The sequence below is a fragment of the Leptosomus discolor genome, unplaced genomic scaffold (assembly GCF_034619465.1).
Source record: "Leptosomus discolor isolate bLepDis1 unplaced genomic scaffold, bLepDis1.hap2 HAP2_SCAFFOLD_30, whole genome shotgun sequence".
NCBI lineage: Eukaryota > Metazoa > Chordata > Aves > Leptosomiformes > Leptosomidae > Leptosomus > Leptosomus discolor.
Genome location: NW_028237788.1, coordinates 3,468,849 through 3,486,297, shown reverse-complemented (window position 1 = coordinate 3,486,297; position 17,449 = coordinate 3,468,849).

Sequence of the window (17,449 nt, the reverse complement as noted above, 5' to 3'; positions counted from 1 at the left end):
GGCCTCTACGTCGGCATTTAGCTTTCAGCTCTACGTCGGGACGTGCGTTGGGCTCTACGTCGGGACGTGCGTTGGGCTCTACGTCGGGACGTGCGTTGGGCTCTACGTCGGGACGTGCGTTGGGCTCTACGTCTGTAGTTAGCTAACTTTCAGCTCTACGTCGGGACGTGCGTTGGGCGCTACGTCGGGACGTGCGTTGGGTTCTACGTCGGGACGTGCGTTGGGCTCTACGTCTGTAGTTAGCTAACTTTCAGCTCTACGTCGGGACGCGCGTTGTGCTCTACGTCGGGACGTGCGTTGGGCTCTACGTCGGGATTTAGCTTACTTTCAGCTCTACGTCGGGACGTGCATTGGGCGCTACGTCGGGACGTGCGTTGGGATCTACGTCGGGACGTGCGTTGGGTTCTACGTCGGGACGTGCGTTGGGCTCTACGTCTGTAGTTAGCTAACTTTCTGCTCTACGTCGGGACGTGCGTTGGGCTCTACGTCTGTAGTTAGCTAACTTTCAGCTCTACGTCGGGACGTGCGTTGGGCGCTATATCGGGACGTGCGTTGGGCTCTACGTCGGGACGTGCGTTGGGCTCTACGTCAGGATTTAGCTTACTTTCAGCTCTACGTCGGGACGTGCGTTGGGCTCTACGTCGGGACGTGCGTTGGGCTCTACGTCGGGATGTGCGTTGGGCTCTACGTCTGTAGTTAGCTAACTTTCTGCTCTACGTCGGGACGTGCGTTGGGCTCTACGTCTGTAGTTAGGTAACTTTCAGCTCTACGTCGGGACGTGCGTTGGGCTCTACGTCGGGACGTGCGTTGGGCTCTAAGTCGGGACGTGCGTTGGGCTCTACCTCGGGATTTAGCTTACTTTCAGCTCTACGTCGAGACGTGCGTTGGCCTCTACGTCGGGACGTGCGTTGGCCTCTACATCGGGACGTGCGTTGGGCTCTACGTCGGGACGTGCGTTGGGCTCTACGTCGGGATTTAGCTTACTTTCAGCTCTACGTCGGGACGTGCGTTGGGCTCTACGTCGGGACGTGCGTTGGGCTCTGCGTCGGGACACGCGTTGGGCTCTACGTCGGGACGCGCGTTGGGCTCTACGTCTGTAGTTAGCTAACTTTCAGCTCTGCGTCGGGACGCGCGTTGGGCTCTTCGTCTGTAGTTAGCTAACTTTCAGCTCTACGTCGGGACGTGCGTTGGGCTCTACGTTGGGACATGCGTTGGGCTCTACGTCGAGACGTGCGTTGGGTTCTACGTCGGGACGTGCGTTGAGCTCTACGTCGGGATTTAGCTTACTTTCAGCTCTACGTCGGGACGTGCGTTAGGCTCTACGTCGGGACGTGCGTTGGGCTCTACGTCGGGACGTGCGTTGGGCTCTACGTCGGGATTTAGCTTACTTTCAGGTCTACGTCGGGACGTGCGTTGGGCTCTACGTCGGGACGTGCGTTGGGCTCTACGTCTGTAGTTAGCTAACTTTCAACTCTACGTTGGGACGTGCGTTGGGCTCTACGTCTGTAGTTAGCTAACTTTCAGCTCTACGTCGGGACGTGCGTTGGGCGCTACGTCGGAACGTGCGTTGGGCTCTACGTCGGGATTTAGCTTACTTTCAGCTCTACGTCGGGAAGTTCGTTGGCCTCTACGTCGGGACACGCGTTGGGCTCTACGTCGCGACGCGCGTTGGGCTCTACGTCTGTAGTTAGCTAACTTTCAGCTCTACGTCGGGACGCGCGTTGGGCTCTTCGTCTGTAGTTAGCTAACTTTCAGCTCTACGTCGGGACGTGCGTTGGGCTCTACGTCGCGACGTGCGTTGGGCTCTACGTCGGGACGTGCGTTGGGCTCTACGTCGGGATTTAGCTTACTTTCAGCTCTACGTCGGGACGTGCATTGGGCGCTACGTCGGGACGTGCGTTGGGCTCTACGTCGGGACGTGCGTTGGGTTCTACGTCGGGACGTGCGTTGGGCTCTACGTCTGTAGTTAGCTAACTTTCTGCTCTACGTCGGGACGTGCGTTGGGCTCTACGTCTGTAGTTAGCTAACTTTCAGCTCTACGTCGGGACGTGCGTTGGGCGCTATGTCGGGACGTGCGTTGGGCTCTACGTCGGGACGTGCGTTGGGCTCTACGTCGGGATTTAGCTTACTTTCAGCTCTACGTCGGGCGTGCGTTGGGCTCTACGTCGGGACGTGCGTTGGGCTCTACGTCGGGATGTGCGTTGGGCTCTACGTCTGTAGTTAGCTAACTTTCTGCTCTACGTCGGGACGTGCGTTGGGCTCTACGTCTGTAGTTAGGTAACTTTCAGCTCTACATCGGGACGTGCGTTGGGCGCTACGTCGGGACGTGCGTTGGGCTCTACGTCGGGACGTGCGTTGGGCTCTAAGTCGGGACGTGCGTTGGGCTCTACCTCGGGATTTAGCTTACTTTCAGCTCTACGTCGAGACGTGCGTTGGCCTCTACGTCGGGACGTGCGTTGGCCTCTACATCGGGACGTGCGTTGGGCTCTACGTCGGGACGTGCGTTGGGCTCTACGTCGGGATTTAGCTTACTTTCAGCTCTACGTCGGGACGTGCGTTGGGCTCTACGTCGGGACGTGCGTTGGGCTCTGCGTCGGGACACGCGTTGGGCTCTACGTCGGGACGCGCGTTGGGCTCTACGTCTGTAGTTAGCTAACTTTCAGCTCTGCGTCGGGACGCGCGTTGGGCTCTTCGTCTGTAGTTAGCTAACTTTCAGCTCTACGTCGGGACGTGCGTTGGGCTCTACGTTGGGACATGCGTTGGGCTCTACGTCGAGACGTGCGTTGGGTTCTACGTCGGGACGTGCGTTGAGCTCTACGTCGGGATTTAGCTTACTTTCAGCTCTACGTCGGGACGTGCGTTAGGCTCTACGTCGGGACGTGCGTTGGGCTCTACGTCTGTAGTTAGCTAACTTTCAGCTCTACGTCGGGACGTGCGTTGGGCGCTATGTCGGGACGTGCGTTGGGCTCTACGTCGGGACGTGCGTTGGGCTCTACGTCAGGATTTAGCTTACTTTTCAGGTCTACGTCGGGACGTGCGTTGGGCTCTACGTCGGGACGTGCGTTGGGCTCTACGTCTGTAGTTAGCTAACTTTCAACTCTACGTTGGGACGTGCGTTGGACTCTACGTCTGTAGTTAGCTAACTTTCAGCTCTACATCGGGACGTGCGTTGGGCTCTACATCTGTAGTTAGCTAACTTTCAGCTCTACGTCGGGACGTGCGTTGGGCGCTACGTCGGAACGTGCGTTGGGCTCTACGTCGGGACGTGCGTTGGGCTCTACGTCGGGACGTGCGTTGGACTCTACGTCGGGACGTGCGTTGGGCTCTACGTCGGGATTTAGCTTACTTTCAGCTCTACGTCGGGACGTGCGTTGGCCTCTACGTCGGGACGTGCGTTGACCTCTACGTCGGGCCGTGCGTTGGCCTCTACGTCGGGACGTGCGTTGGCCTCTACGTCGGGATTTAGCTTACTTTCAGCTCTACGTCGGGACGTGCGTTGCGCGCTACGTCGGGACGTGCGTTGGGCGCTATGTCGGGACGTGCGTTGGGCGCTACTTCGGGACGTGCGTTGGGCGCTACATCGGGATTTAGCTTACTTTCAGCTCTACGTCGGGACGTGCGTTGGGCTCTACGTCGGGACGTGCGTTGGGCTCTACGTCGGGACGTGCGTTGGGCTCTACGTCGGGATTTAGCTTACTTTCAGCTCTACGTCGGGACGTGCGTTGGCCTCTACGTCGGGACGTGCGTTGGCCTCTACGTCGGGATTTATCTTACTTTCAGCTCTACGTCGGGACGTGCGTTGGCCTCTACATCGGGACGTGCGTTGGGCTCTACGTCGGGATTTAGCTTACTTTCAGCTCTACGTCGGGACGTGCGTTGGCCTCTACGTCGGCATTTAGCTTACTTTCAGCTCTACGTCGGGACGTGTGTTGGGCTCTACGTCGGGACGTGCGTTGGGCTCTACGTCTGTAGTTAGCTAACTTTCAGCTCTACGTCGGGACGTGCGTTGGGCTCTACGTCGGGACGTGAGTTGGGCTCCACGTCGGGACGTGCGTTGGGCTCTACGTCGGGATTTAGCTTACTTTCAGCTCTACGTCGGGACGTGCGTTGGCCTCTACGTCGGCATTTAGCTTTCAGCTCTACGTCGGGACTTGCGTTGGGCTCTACGTCGGGACGTGCGTTGGGCTCTACGTCGGGACGTGCGTTGGGCTCTACGTCGGGACGTGCGTTGGGTTCTACGTCGGGACGTGCGTTGGGCTCCACGTCTGTAGTTAGCTAACTTTCTGCTCTACGTCGGGACGTGCGTTGGCCTCTATGTCGGGACGTGCGTTGGCCTCTACGTCGGGACGTGCGTTGGCCTCTACGTCGGGATTTAGCTTACTTTCAGCTCTACGTCGAGACGTGCGTTGGGCGCTACGTCGGGACGTGCGTTGGGCGCTAGGTCGGGACGTGCGTTGGGCGCTACTTCGGGACGTGCGTTGGGCGCTACGTCGGGATTTAGCTTACTTTCAGCTCTACGTCGGGACGTGCGTTGGGCTCTACGTCGGGACGTGCGTTGGGCTCTACGTCGGGACGTGCGTTGGGCTCTACGTCGGGATGTAGCTTACTTTCAGCTCTACGTCGGGACGTGCGTTGGGCTGTACGTCGGGACGTGCGTTGGGCTCTACGTCTGTAGTTAGCTAACTTTCAACTCTACGTTGGGACGTGCGTTGGGCTCTACGTCTGTAGTTAGCTAACTTTCAGCTCTACATCGGGACGTGCGTTGGGCTCTACATCTGTAGTTAGCTAACTTTCAGCTCTACGTCGGGACGTGCGTTGGGCGCTACGTCGGAACGTGCGTTGGGCTCTACGTCGGGACGTGCGTTGGGCTCTACGTCGGGACGTGCGTTGGACTCTACGTCGGGACGTGCGTTGGGCTCTACGTCGGGATTTAGCTTACTTTCAGCTCTACGTCGGGACGTGCGTTGGCCTCTACGTCGGGACGTGCGTTGGCCTCTACGTCGGGACGTGCGTTGGGCTCTACGTCGGGACGTGCGTTGGGCTCTACGTCGGGATTTAGCTTACTTTAAGCTCTACGTCGGGACTTGCGTTGGCCTTTACTTCGGGACGTGCGTTGGCCTCTACGTCGGGACGTGCGTTGGCCTCTACGTCGGGATTTAGCTTACTTTCAGCTCTACGTCGGGACGTGCGTTGGCCTCTACGTCGGGACGTGCGTTGGCCTCTACGTCGGGATTTATCTTACTTTCAGCTCTACGTCGGGACGTGCGTTGGCCTCTACATCGGGATGTGCGTTGGCCTCTACGTCGGGATTTAGCTTACTTTCAGCTCTACGTCGGATCGTGCGTTGTGCTCTACGTCGGGATTTAGCTTACTTTCAGCTCTACGTCGGGACGTGCGTTGGGCTCTACGTCGGGACGTGCTTTGGGCTCTACATCTGTAGTTAGCTAACTTTCAGCTCTACGTCGGGACGTGCGTTGGGCTCTACGTCGGGACGTGAGTTGGGCTCCACGTCGGGACGTGCGTTGGGCTCTACGTCGGGATTTAGCTTACTTTCAGCTCTACGTCGGGACGTGCGTTGGCCTCTACGTCGGCATTTAGCTTTCAGCTCTACGTCGGGACTTGCGTTGGGCTCTACGTCGGGACGTGCGTTGGGCTCTACGTCGGGATGTGCGTTGGGTTCTACGTCGGGACGTGCGTTGGGCTCTACGTCTGTAGTTAGCTAACTTTCTGCTCTACGTCGGGACGTGCGTTGGGCTCTACGTCTGTAGTTAGGTAACTTTCAGCTCTACGTCGGGACGTGCGTTGGGCGCTACGTCGGGACGTGCGTTGGGCTCTACGTCGGGACGTGCGTTGGGCTCTACGTCGGGACGTGCGTTGGGCTCTACGTCGGGATTTAGGTTACTTTCAGCTCTACGTCGGGACGTGCGTTGGCCTCTACGTCGGGACACGCGTTGGGCCCTACGTCGCGACACGCGTTGGGCTCTACGTCTGTAGTTAGCTAACTTTCAGCTCTACGTCGGGACGCGCGTTGGGCTCTTCGTCTGTAGTTAGCTAACTTTCAGCTCTACGTCGGGACGTGCGTTGGGCTCTACGTCGGGACGTGCGTTGGGCTCTACGTCGGGATTTAGCTTACTTTCAGCTCTACGTCGGGACGTGCATTGGGCGCTACGTCGGGACGTGCGTTGGGCTCTACGTCGGGACGTGCGTTGGGTTCTACGTCGGGACGTGCGTTGGGCTCTACGTCTGTAGTTAGCTAACTTTCTGCTCTACGTCGGGACGTGCGTTGGGCTCTACGTCTGTAGTTAGCTAACTTTCAGCTCTACGTCGGGACGTGCGTTGGGCGCTATGTCGGGATTTAACTTACTTTCAGCTCTACGTCGAGACGTGCGTTGGCCTCTACGTCGGGACGTGCGTTGGCCTCTACATCGGGACGTGCGTTGGGCTCTACGTCGGGATGTGCGTTGGGCTCTACGTCGGGATTTAGCTTACTTTCAGCTCTACGTCGGGACGTGCGTTGGGCTCTACGTCGGGACGTGCGTTGGGCTCTACGTCGGGACACGCGTTGGGCTCTACGTCGGGACGCGCGTTGGGCTCTTCGTCTGTAGTTAGCTAACTTTCAGCTCTACGTTGGGACGTGCGTTGGGCTCTACGTTGGGACGTGCGTTGGGCTCTACGTCGGGACGTGCGTTGGGTTCTACGTCGGGACGTGCGTTGAGCTCTACGTCGGGATTTAGCTTACTTTCAGCTCTACGTCGGGACGTGCGTTAGGCTCTACGTCGGGACGTGCGTTGGGCTCTACGTCGGGACGTGCGTTGGGCTCTACGTCGGGATTTAGCTTACTTTCAGGTCTACGTCGGGACGTGCGTTGGGCTCTACGTCGGGACGTGCGTTGGGCTCTACGTCTGTAGTTAGCTAAGTTTCAACTCTACGTTGGGACGTGCGTTGGGCTCTACGTCTGTAGTTAGCTAACTTTCAGTTCTACGTCGGGACGTGCGTTGGGCTCTACATCTGTAGTTAGCTAACTTTCAGCTCTACGTCGGGACGTGCGTTGGGCGCTATGTCGGGATTTAACTTACTTTCAGCTCTACGTCGAGACGTGCGTTGGCCTCTACGTCGGGACGTGCGTTGGCCTCTACATCGGGACTTGCGTTGGGCTCTACGTCGGGATGTGCGTTGGGCTCTACGTCGGGATTTAGCTTACTTTCAGCTCTACGTCGGGACGTGCGTTGGGCTCTACGTCGGGACGTGCGTTGGGCTCTACGTCGGGACACGCGTTGGGCTCTACGTCGGGACGCGCGTTGGGCTCTTCGTCTGTAGTTAGCTAACTTTCAGCTCTACGTTGGGACGTGCGTTGGGCTCTACGTTGGGACGTGCGTTGGGCTCTACGTCGGGACGTGCGTTGGGTTCTACGTCGGGACGTGCGTTGAGCTCTACGTCGGGATTTAGCTTACTTTCAGCTCTACGTCGGGACGTGCGTTAGGCTCTACGTCGGGACGTGCGTTGGGCTCTACGTCGGGACGTGCGTTGGGCTCTACGTCGGGATTTAGCTTACTTTCAGGTCTACGTCGGGACGTGCGTTGGGCTCTACGTCGGGACGTGCGTTGGGCTCTACGTCTGTAGTTAGCTAAGTTTCAACTCTACGTTGGGACGTGCGTTGGGCTCTACGTCTGTAGTTAGCTAACTTTCAGTTCTACGTCGGGACGTGCGTTGGGCTCTACATCTGTAGTTAGCTAACTTTCAGCTCTACGTCGGGACGTGCGTTGGGCTCTACGTCGGGACGTGCGTTGGGCTCTACGTCGGGACACGCGTTGGGCTCTACGTCGGGACGCGCGTTGGGCTCTTCGTCTGTAGTTAGCTAACTTTCAGCTCTACGTTGGGACGTGCGTTGGGCTCTACGTTGGGACGTGCGTTGGGCTCTACGTCGGGACGTGCGTTGGGTTCTACGTCGGGACGTGCGTTGAGCTCTACGTCGGGATTTAGCTTACTTTCAGCTCTACGTCGGGACGTGCGTTAGGCTCTACGTCGGGACGTGCGTTGGGCTCTACGTCGGGACGTGCGTTGGGCTCTACGTCGGGATTTAGCTTACTTTCAGGTCTACGTCGGGACGTGCGTTGGGCTCTACGTCGGGACGTGCGTTGGGCTCTACGTCTGTAGTTAGCTAAGTTTCAACTCTACGTTGGGACGTGCGTTGGGCTCTACGTCTGTAGTTAGCTAACTTTCAGTTCTACGTCGGGACGTGCGTTGGGCTCTACATCTGTAGTTAGCTAACTTTCAGCTCTACGTCGGGACGTGCGTTGGGCGCTACGTCGGAACGTGCGTTGGGCTCTACGTCGGGACGTGCGTTGGGCTCTACGTCGGGACGTGCGTTGGGCTCTACGTCGGGATTTAGCTTACTTTCAGCTCTACGTCGGGACGTGCGTTGGCCTCTACGTCGGGACGTGCGTTGGCCTCTACGTCGGGACGTGCGTTGGCCTCTACGTCGGGATTTAGCTTACTTTCAGCTCTAAGTCGAGACGTGCGTTGGGCGCTACGTCGGGACGTGCGTTGGGCGCTACGTCGGGACGTGCGTTGGGCGCTACTTCGGGACGTGCGTTGGGCGCTACGTCGGGATTAACTTACTTTCAGCTCTACGTCGGGACGTGCGTTGGGCTCTATGTCGGGACGTGCGTTGGGCTCTACGTCGGGACGTGCGTTGGGCTCTACGTTGGGATTTAGCTTACTTTCAGCTCTACGTCGGGACGTGCGTTGGCCTCTACGTCGGGATTTTGCTTACTTTCAGCTCTACGTCGGGACGTGCGTTGGCCTCTACATCGGGACGTGCGTTGGCCTCTACGTCGGGATTTAGCTTACTTTCAGCTCTACGTCGGGACGTGCGTTGGGCTCTACGTCGGGATTTAGCTTACTTTCAGCTCTACGTCGGGACGTGCGTTGGGCTCTACGTCAGGACGTGCGTTGGGCTCTACGTCTGTAGTTAGCTAACTTTCACCTCTAGGTCGGGACGTGCGTTGGGCTCTACGTCGGGACGTGAGTTGGGCTCCACGTCGGGACGTGCGTTGGGCTCTACGTCGGGATTTAGCTTACTTTCAGCTCTACGTCGGGACGTGCGTTGGCCTCTACGTCGGCATTTAGCTTTCAGCTCTACGTCGGGACGTGCGTTGGGCTCTACGTCGGGACGTGCGTTGGGCTCTACGTCTGTAGTTAGCTAACTTTCAGCTCTACGTCGGGACGTGCGTTGGGCGCTATGTCGGGACGTGCGTTGGGCTCTACGTCGGGACGTGCGTTGGGCTCTACGTCAGGATTTAGCTTACTTTTCAGGTCTACGTCGGGACGTGCGTTGGCCTCTACGTCGGGACGTGCGTTGGGCTCTACGTCTGTAGTTAGCTAACTTTCAACTCTACGTTGGGACGTGCGTTGGGCTCTACGTCTGTAGTTAGCTAACTTTCAGCTCTACATCGGGACGTGCGTTGGGCTCTACATCTGTAGTTAGCTAACTTTCAGCTCTACGTCGGGACGTGCGTTGGGCGCTACGTCGGAACGTGCGTTGGGCTCTACGTCGGGACGTGCGTTGGCCTCTACGTCGGGACGTGCGTTGACCTCTACGTCGGGCCGTGCGTTGGCCTCTACGTCGGGACGTGCGTTGGCCTCTACGTCGGGATTTAGCTTACTTTCAGCTCTACGTCGGGACGTGCGTTGCGCGCTACGTCGGGACGTGCGTTGGGCGCTACGTCGGGACGTGCGTTGGGCGCTACGTCGGGATTTAGCTTACTTTCAGCTCTACGTCGGGACGTGCGTTGGGCTCTACGTCGGGACGTGCGTTGGGCTCTACGTCGGGACGTGCGTTGGGCTCTACGTCGGGATTTAGCTTACTTTCAGCTCTACGTCGGGACGTGCGTTGGCCTCTACGTCGGGACGTGCGTTGGCCTCTACGTCGGGATTTATCTTACTTTCAGCTCTACGTCGGGACGTGCGTTGGCCTCTACATCGGGACGTGCGTTGGCCTCTACGTCGGGATTTAGCTTACTTTCAGCTCTACGTCGGATCGTGCGTTGGGCTCTACGTCGGGATTTAGCTTACTTTCAGCTCTACGTCGGGACGTGCGTTGGGCTCTACGTCGGGACGTGCGTTGGGCTCTACGTCTGTAGTTAGCTAACTTTCAGCTCTACGTCGGGACGTGCGTTGGGCTCTACGTCGGGACGTGAGTTGGGCTCCACGTCGGGACGTGCGTTGGGCTCTACGTCGGGATTTAGCTTACTTTCAGCTCTACGTCGGGACGTGCGTTGGCCTCTACGTCGGCATTTAGCTTTCAGCTCTACGTCGGGACTTGCGTTGGGCTCTACGTCGGGACGTGCGTTGGGCTCTACGTCGGGACGTGCGTTGGGCTCTACGTCGGGACGTGCGTTGGGTTCTACGTCGGGACGTGCGTTGGGCTCTACGTCTGTAGTTAGCTAACTTTCTGCTCTACGTCGGGACGTGCGTTGGGCTCTACGTCTGTAGTTAGGTAACTTTCAGCTCTACGTCGGGACGTGCGTTGGGCGCTACGTCGGGACGTGCGTTGGGCTCTACGTCGGGACGTGCGTTGGGCTCTACGTCGGGACGTGCGTTGGGCTCTACGTCGGGATTTAGGTTAAATTCAGCTCTACGTCGGGACGTGCGTTGGCCTCTACGTCGGGACACGCGTTGGCCTCTACGTCGGGACACGCGTTTGGCTCTACGTCGCGACGCGCGTTGGGCTCTACGTCTGTAGTTAGCTAACTTTCAGCTCTACGTCGGGACGCGCGTTGGGCTCTTCGTCTGTAGTTAGCTAACTTTCAGCTCTACGTCGGGACGTGCGTTGGGCTCTACGTCGGGACGTGCGTTGGGCTCTACGTCGGGATTTAGCTTACTTTCAGCTCTACGTCGGGACGTGCATTGGGCGCTACGTCGGGACGTGCGTTGTGCTCTACGTCGGGACGTGCGTTGGGCTCTACGTCTGTAGTTAGCTAACTTTCAGCTCTACGTCGGGACGTGCGTTGGGCGCTATGTCGGGATTTAACTTACTTTCAGCTCTACGTCGAGACGTGCGTTGGCCTCTACGTCGGGACGTGCGTTGGCCTCTACATCGGGACGTGCGTTGGTCTCTACGTCGGGATGTGCGTTGGGCTCTACGTCGGGATTTAGCTTACTTTCAGCTCTACGTCGGGACGTGCGTTGGGCTCTACGTCGGGACGTGCGTTGGGCTCTACGTCGGGACACGCGTTGGGCTCTACGTCGGGACGCGCGTTGGGCTCTTCGTCTGTAGTTAGCTAACTTTCAGCTCTACGTCGGGACGTGCGTTGGGCTCTACGTTGGGACGTGCGTTGGGCTCTACGTCGGGACGTGCGTTGGGTTCTACGTTGGGACGTGCGTTGAGCTCTACGTCGGGATTTAGCTTACTTTCAGCTCTACGTCGGGACGTGCGTTAGGCTCTACGTCGGGACGTGCGTTGGGCTCTACGTCGGGACGTGCGTTGGGCTCTACGTCGGGATTTAGCTTACTTTCAGGTCTACGTCGGGACGTGCGTTGGGCTCTACGTCGGGACGTGCGTTGGGCTCTACGTCTGTAGTTAGCTAAGTTTCAACTCTACGTTGGGACGTGCGTTGGGCTCTACGTCTGTAGTTAGCTAACTTTCAGTTCTACGTCGGGACGTGCGTTGGGCTCTACATCTGTAGTTAGCTAACTTTCAGCTCTACGTCGGGACGTGCGTTGGGCGCTACGTCGGAACGTGCGTTGGGCTCTACGTCGGGACGTGCGTTGGGCTCTACGTCGGGACGTGCGTTGGGCTCTACGTCGGGATTTAGCTTACTTTCAGCTCTACGTCGGGACGTGCGTTGGTCTCTACGTCGGGACGTGCGTTGGCCTCTACGTCGGGATGTGCGTTGGCCTCTACGTCGGGATTTAGCTTACTTTCAGCTCTAAGTCGAGACGTGCGTTGGGCGCTACGTCGGGACGTGCGTTGGGCGCTACTTCGGGACGTGCGTTGGGCGCTACGTCGGGATTAACTTACTTTCAGCTCTACGTCGGGACGTGCGTTGGGCTCTATGTCGGGACGTGCGTTGGGCTCTACGTCGGGACGTGCGTTGGGCTCTACGTTGGGATTTAGCTTACTTTCAGCTCTACGTCGGGACGTGCGTTGGCCTCTACGTCGGGATTTAGCTTACTTTCAGCTCTACGTCGGGACGTGCGTTGGCCTCTACATCGGGACATGCGTTGGCCTCTACGTCGGGATTTAGCTTACTTTCAGCTCTACGTCGGGACGTGCGTTGGGCTCTACGTCGGGATTTAGCTTACTTTCAGCTCTACGTCGGGACGTGCGTTGGGCTCTACGTCAGGACGTGCGTTGGGCTCTACGTCTGTAGTTAGGTAACTTTCACCTCTAGGTCGGGACGTGCGTTGGGCTCTACGTCGGGACGTGAGTTGGGCTCCACGTCGGGACGTGCGTTGGGCTCTACGTCGGGATTTAGCTTACTTTCAGCTCTACGTCGGGACGTGCGTTGGCCTCTACGTCGGCATTTAGCTTTCAGCTCTACGTCGGGACGTGCGTTGGGCTCTACGTCGGGACGTGCGTTGGGCTCTACGTCGGGACGTGCGTTATGCTCTACGTCAGGACGTGCGTTGGGCTCTACGTCGGGATTTAGGTTACTTTCAGCTCTACGTCGGGACGCGCGTTGGGCTCTTCGTCTGTAGTTACCTATCTTTCAGCTCTACGTCGGGACGTGCGTTGGGCTCTCGTCGGGACGTGCGTTGGGCTCTACGTCGGGATTTAGCTTACTTTCAGCTCTACGTCGGGACGTGCATTGGGTTCTACGTCAGGACGTGCGTTGGGCTCTACGTCTGTAGTTAGCTAACTTTCAGCTCTACGTCGGGACGTGCGTTGGGCGCTATGTCGGGACGTGCGTTGGGCTCTACGTCGGGACGTGCGTTGGGCTCTACGTCAGGATTTAGCTTACTTTCAGCTCTACGTCGGGACGTGCGTTGGGCTCTACGTCGGGACGTGCGTTGGGCTCTACGTCGGGACGTGCGTTGGGCTCTACGTCTTTAGTTAGCTAACTTTCTGCTCTACGTCGGGACGTGCGTTGGGCTCTACGTCTGTAGTTAGGTAACTTTCAGCTCTACGTCGGGACGTGCGTTGGGCGCTACGTCGCGACGTGCGTTGGGCTCTACGTCGGCACGTGCGTTGGGCTCTAAGTCGGGACGTGCGTTGGGCTCTACCTCGGGATTTAGCTTAATTTCAGCTCTACGTCGAGACGTGCGTTGGCCTCTACGTCGGGACGTGCGTTGGCCTCTACATCGGGACGTGCGTTGGGCTCTACGTCGGGACGTGCGTTGGGCTCTACGTCGGGATTTAGCTTACTTTCAGCTCTACGTCGGGACGTGCGTTGGGCTCTACGTCGGGACGTGCGTTGGGCTCTACGTCGGGACACGCGTTGGGCTCTACGTCTGTAGTTAGCTAACTTTCAGCTCTACGTCGGGACGCGCGTTGGGCTCTTCGTCTGTAGTTAGCTAACTTTCAGCTCTACGTCGGGACGTGCGTTGGGCTCTACGTTGGGACGTGCGTTGGGCTCTACGTCGGGACGTGCGTTGGGTTCTACGTCGGGACGTGCGTTGAGCTCTACGTCGGGATTTAGCTTACTTTCAGCTCTACATCGGGACGTGCGTTAGGCTCTACGTCGGGACGTGCGTTGGGCACTACGTTGGGACGTGCGTTGGGCTCTACGTCGGGATTTAGCTTACTTTCAGGTCTACGTCGGGACGTGCGTTGGGCTCTACGTCGGGACGTGCGTTGGGCTCTACGTCTGTAGTTAGCTAACTTTCAACTCTACGTTGGGACGTGCGTTGGGCTCTACGTCTGTAGTTAGCTAACTTTCAGCTCTACGTCGGGACGTGCGTTGGGCTCTACGTCGGGATTTAGCTTACTTTCAGGTCTACGTCGGGACGTGCGTTGGCCTCTACGTCGGGATTTAGCTTACTTTCAGCTCTACGTCGGGACGCGCGTTGGCCTCTACATCGGGACGTGCGTTGGCCTCTACGTCGGGACTTAGCTTACTTTCAGCTCTACGTCGGGACGTGCGTTGGGCTCTACGTCGGGATTTAGCTTACTTTCAGCTCTACGTCGGGACGTGCGTTGGGCTCTACGTCGGGACGTGCGTTGGGCTCTACGTCTGTAGTTAGCTAACTTTCACCTCTACGTCGGGACGTGCGTTGGGCTCTACGTCGGGACGTGAGTTGGGCTCCACGTCGGGACGTGCGTTGGGCTCTACGTCGGGATTTAGCTTACTTTCAGCTCTACGTCGGGACGTGCGTTGGCCTCTACGTCGGCATTTACCTTTCAGCTCTACGTCGGGACGTGCGTTGGGCTCTACGTCGGGACGTGCGTTGGGCTCTACGTCGGGACGTGCGTTGGGCTCTACGTCGGGACGTGCGTTGGGTTCTACGTCGGGACGTGCGTTGGGCTGTACGTCTGTAGTTAGCTAACTTTCAGCTCTACGTCGGGACGTGCGTTGGGCGCTATGTCGGGACGTGCGTTGTGCTCTACGTCGGGACGTGCGTTGGGCTCTACGTCAGGATTTAGCTTACTTTCAGCTCTACGTCGGGACGTGCGTTGGGCTCTACGTCGGGACGTGCGTTGGGCTCTACGTCTTTAGTTAGCTAACTTTCTGCTCTACGTCGGGACGTGCGTTGGGCTCTACGTCTGTAGTTAGGTAACTTTCAGCTCTACGTCGGGACGTGCGTTGGGCGCTACGTCGGGACGTGCGTTGGGTTCTACGTTGGGACGTGCGTTGGGCTCTAAGTCGGGACGTGCGTTGGGCTCTACCTCGGGATTTAGCTTAATTTCAGCTCTACGTCGAGACGTGCGTTGGCCTCTACGTCGGGACGTGCGTTGGACTCTACATCGGGACGTGTGTTGGGCTCTACGTCGGGACGTGCGTTGGGCTCTACGTCGGGATTTAGCTTACTTTCAGCTCTACGTCGGGACGTGCGTTGGCCTCTACGTCGGCATTTACCTTTCAGCTCTACGTCGGGACGTGCGTTGGGCTCTACGTCGGGACGTGCGTTGGGCTCTACGTCGGGACGTGCGTTTGGTTCTACGTCGGGACGTGCGTTGGGCTCCACGTCTGTAGTTAGCTAACTTTCTGCTCTACGTCAGGACGTGCGTTGGGCTCTACGTCTGTAGTTAGCTAACGTTCAGCTCTACGTCGGGACGTGCGTTGGGCGCTACGTCGGGACGTGCGTTGGGCTCTACCTCGGGACGTGCGTTGGGCTCTACGTCGGGACGTGCGTTGGGCTCTACGTCGGGATTTAGGTTACTTTCAGCTCTACGTCGGGACGTGCGTTGGCCTCTACGTCGGGACGTGCGTTGGGCGCTACGTCGGGACGTGCGTTGGCCTCTACGTCGGGACGTGCGTTGGCCTCTACGTCGGGACGTGCGTTGGGCTCTACGTCGGGATTTAGCTTAATTTCAGCTCTACGTCAGGACGTGCGTTGAGCTCTACGTCGGGACACGAGTTGGGCTCTACGTCGGGATTTAGCTTACTTTCAGCTCTACGTCGGGACGTGCGTTGGTCTCTACATCGGGACGTGCGTTGGGCGCTACGTCGGGACGTGCGTTGGCCTCTACGTCGGGATTTAGCTTACTTTCAGCTCTACGTCGGGACGTGCGTTGGCCTCTACGTCGGGACGTGCATTGGGCTCTACGTCGGGACACGCGTTGGGCTCTACGTCGCGACGCGCGTTGGGCTCTACGTCTGCAGATAGCTAACTTTCAGCTCTACGTCGGGACGCGCGTTGGGCTCTTCGTCTGTAGTTAGCTAACTTTCAGCTCTACGTCGGGACGTGCGTTGGGCTCTACGTCGGGACGTGCGTTGGGCTCTACATCGGGACGTGCGTTGGGCTCTACGTCGGGATTTAGCTTACTTTCAGCTCTACGTCGGGACGTGCGTTGGGCTCTACGTCGGGACGTGCGTTGGGCTCTACGTCAGGACGTGCGTTGGGCTCTACGTCGGGATTTAGCTTACTTTCAGCTCTACGTCGGGACGTGCGTTGGGCTGTACGTCGGGACGTGCGTTGGGCTCTACGTCTGTAGTTAGGTAACTTTCAGCTCTACGTCGGGACGTGCATTGGGCTCTATGTCGGGACGTGCGTTGGGCTCTACGTCGGGACGTGCGTTGGGCTCTACGTCTGTAGTTAGCTAACTTTCAGCTCTACGTCGGGACGCGCGTTGGGCTCTTCGTCTGTAGTTAGCTAACTTTCAGCTCTACGTCGGGACGTGCGTTGGGCTCTACGTCGGGACGTGCGTTGGGCTCTACGTCAGGATTTAGCTTACTTTCAGCTCTACGTCGGGACGTGCATTGGGCGCTACGTCGGGACGTGCATTGGGATCTACGTCGGGACGTGCGTTGGGCTCTACGTCTGTAGTTAGCTAACTTTCTGCTCTACGTCGGTACGTGCGTTGGGCTCTACGTCTGTAGTTAGCTAACTTTCAGCTCTACGTCGGGACGTGAGTTGGGCGCTATGTCGGGACGTGTGTTGGGCTCTACGTCGGGACGTGCGTTGGGCTCTACGTCAGGATTTAGCTTACTTTCAGCTCTACGTCGGGACGTGCGTTGGGCTCTACGTCGGGACGTGCGTTGGGCTCTAAGTCGGGACGTGCGTTGGGCTCTACCTCGGGATTTAGCTTACTTTCAGCTCTACGTCGAGACGTGCGTTGGCCTCTACGTCGGGACGTGCGTTGGCCTCTACATCGGGACGTGCGTTGGGCTCTACGTCGGGACGTGCGTTGGCCTCTACGTCGGGATTTAGCTTACTTTCAGGTCTACGTCGGGACGTGCGTTGGGCTCTACGTCGGGACGTGCGTTGGGCTCTACGTCTGTAGTTAGCTAAGTTTCAACTCTACGTTGGGACGTGCGTTGGGCTCTACGTCTGTAGTTAGCTAACTTTCAGTTCTACGTCAGGACGTGCGTTGGGCTCTACATCTGTAGTTAGCTAACTTTCAGCTCTACGTCGGGACGTGCGTTGGGCGCTACGTCGGGACGTGCGTTGGGCTCTACGTCGGGATTTAGCTTACTTTCAGCTCTACGTCGGGACGTGCGTTGGCCTCTACGTCGGGACGTGCGTTGGCCTCTACGTCGGGATTTAGCTTACTTTCAGCTCTAAGTCGAGACGTGCGTTGGGCGCTACGTCGGGACGTGCGTTGGGCGCTACGTCGGGATTAACTTACTTTCAGCTCTACGTCGGGACGTGCGTTGGGCTCTATGTCGTGACGTGCGTTGGGCTCTATGTCGGGACGTGCGTTGGGCTCTACGTCGGGACGTGCGTTGGGCTCTACGTTGGGATTTAGCTTACTTTCAGCTCTACGTCGGGACGTGCGTTGGCCTCTACGTCGGGATTTAGCTTACTTTCAGCTCTACGTCGGGACGTGCATTGGCCTCTACAT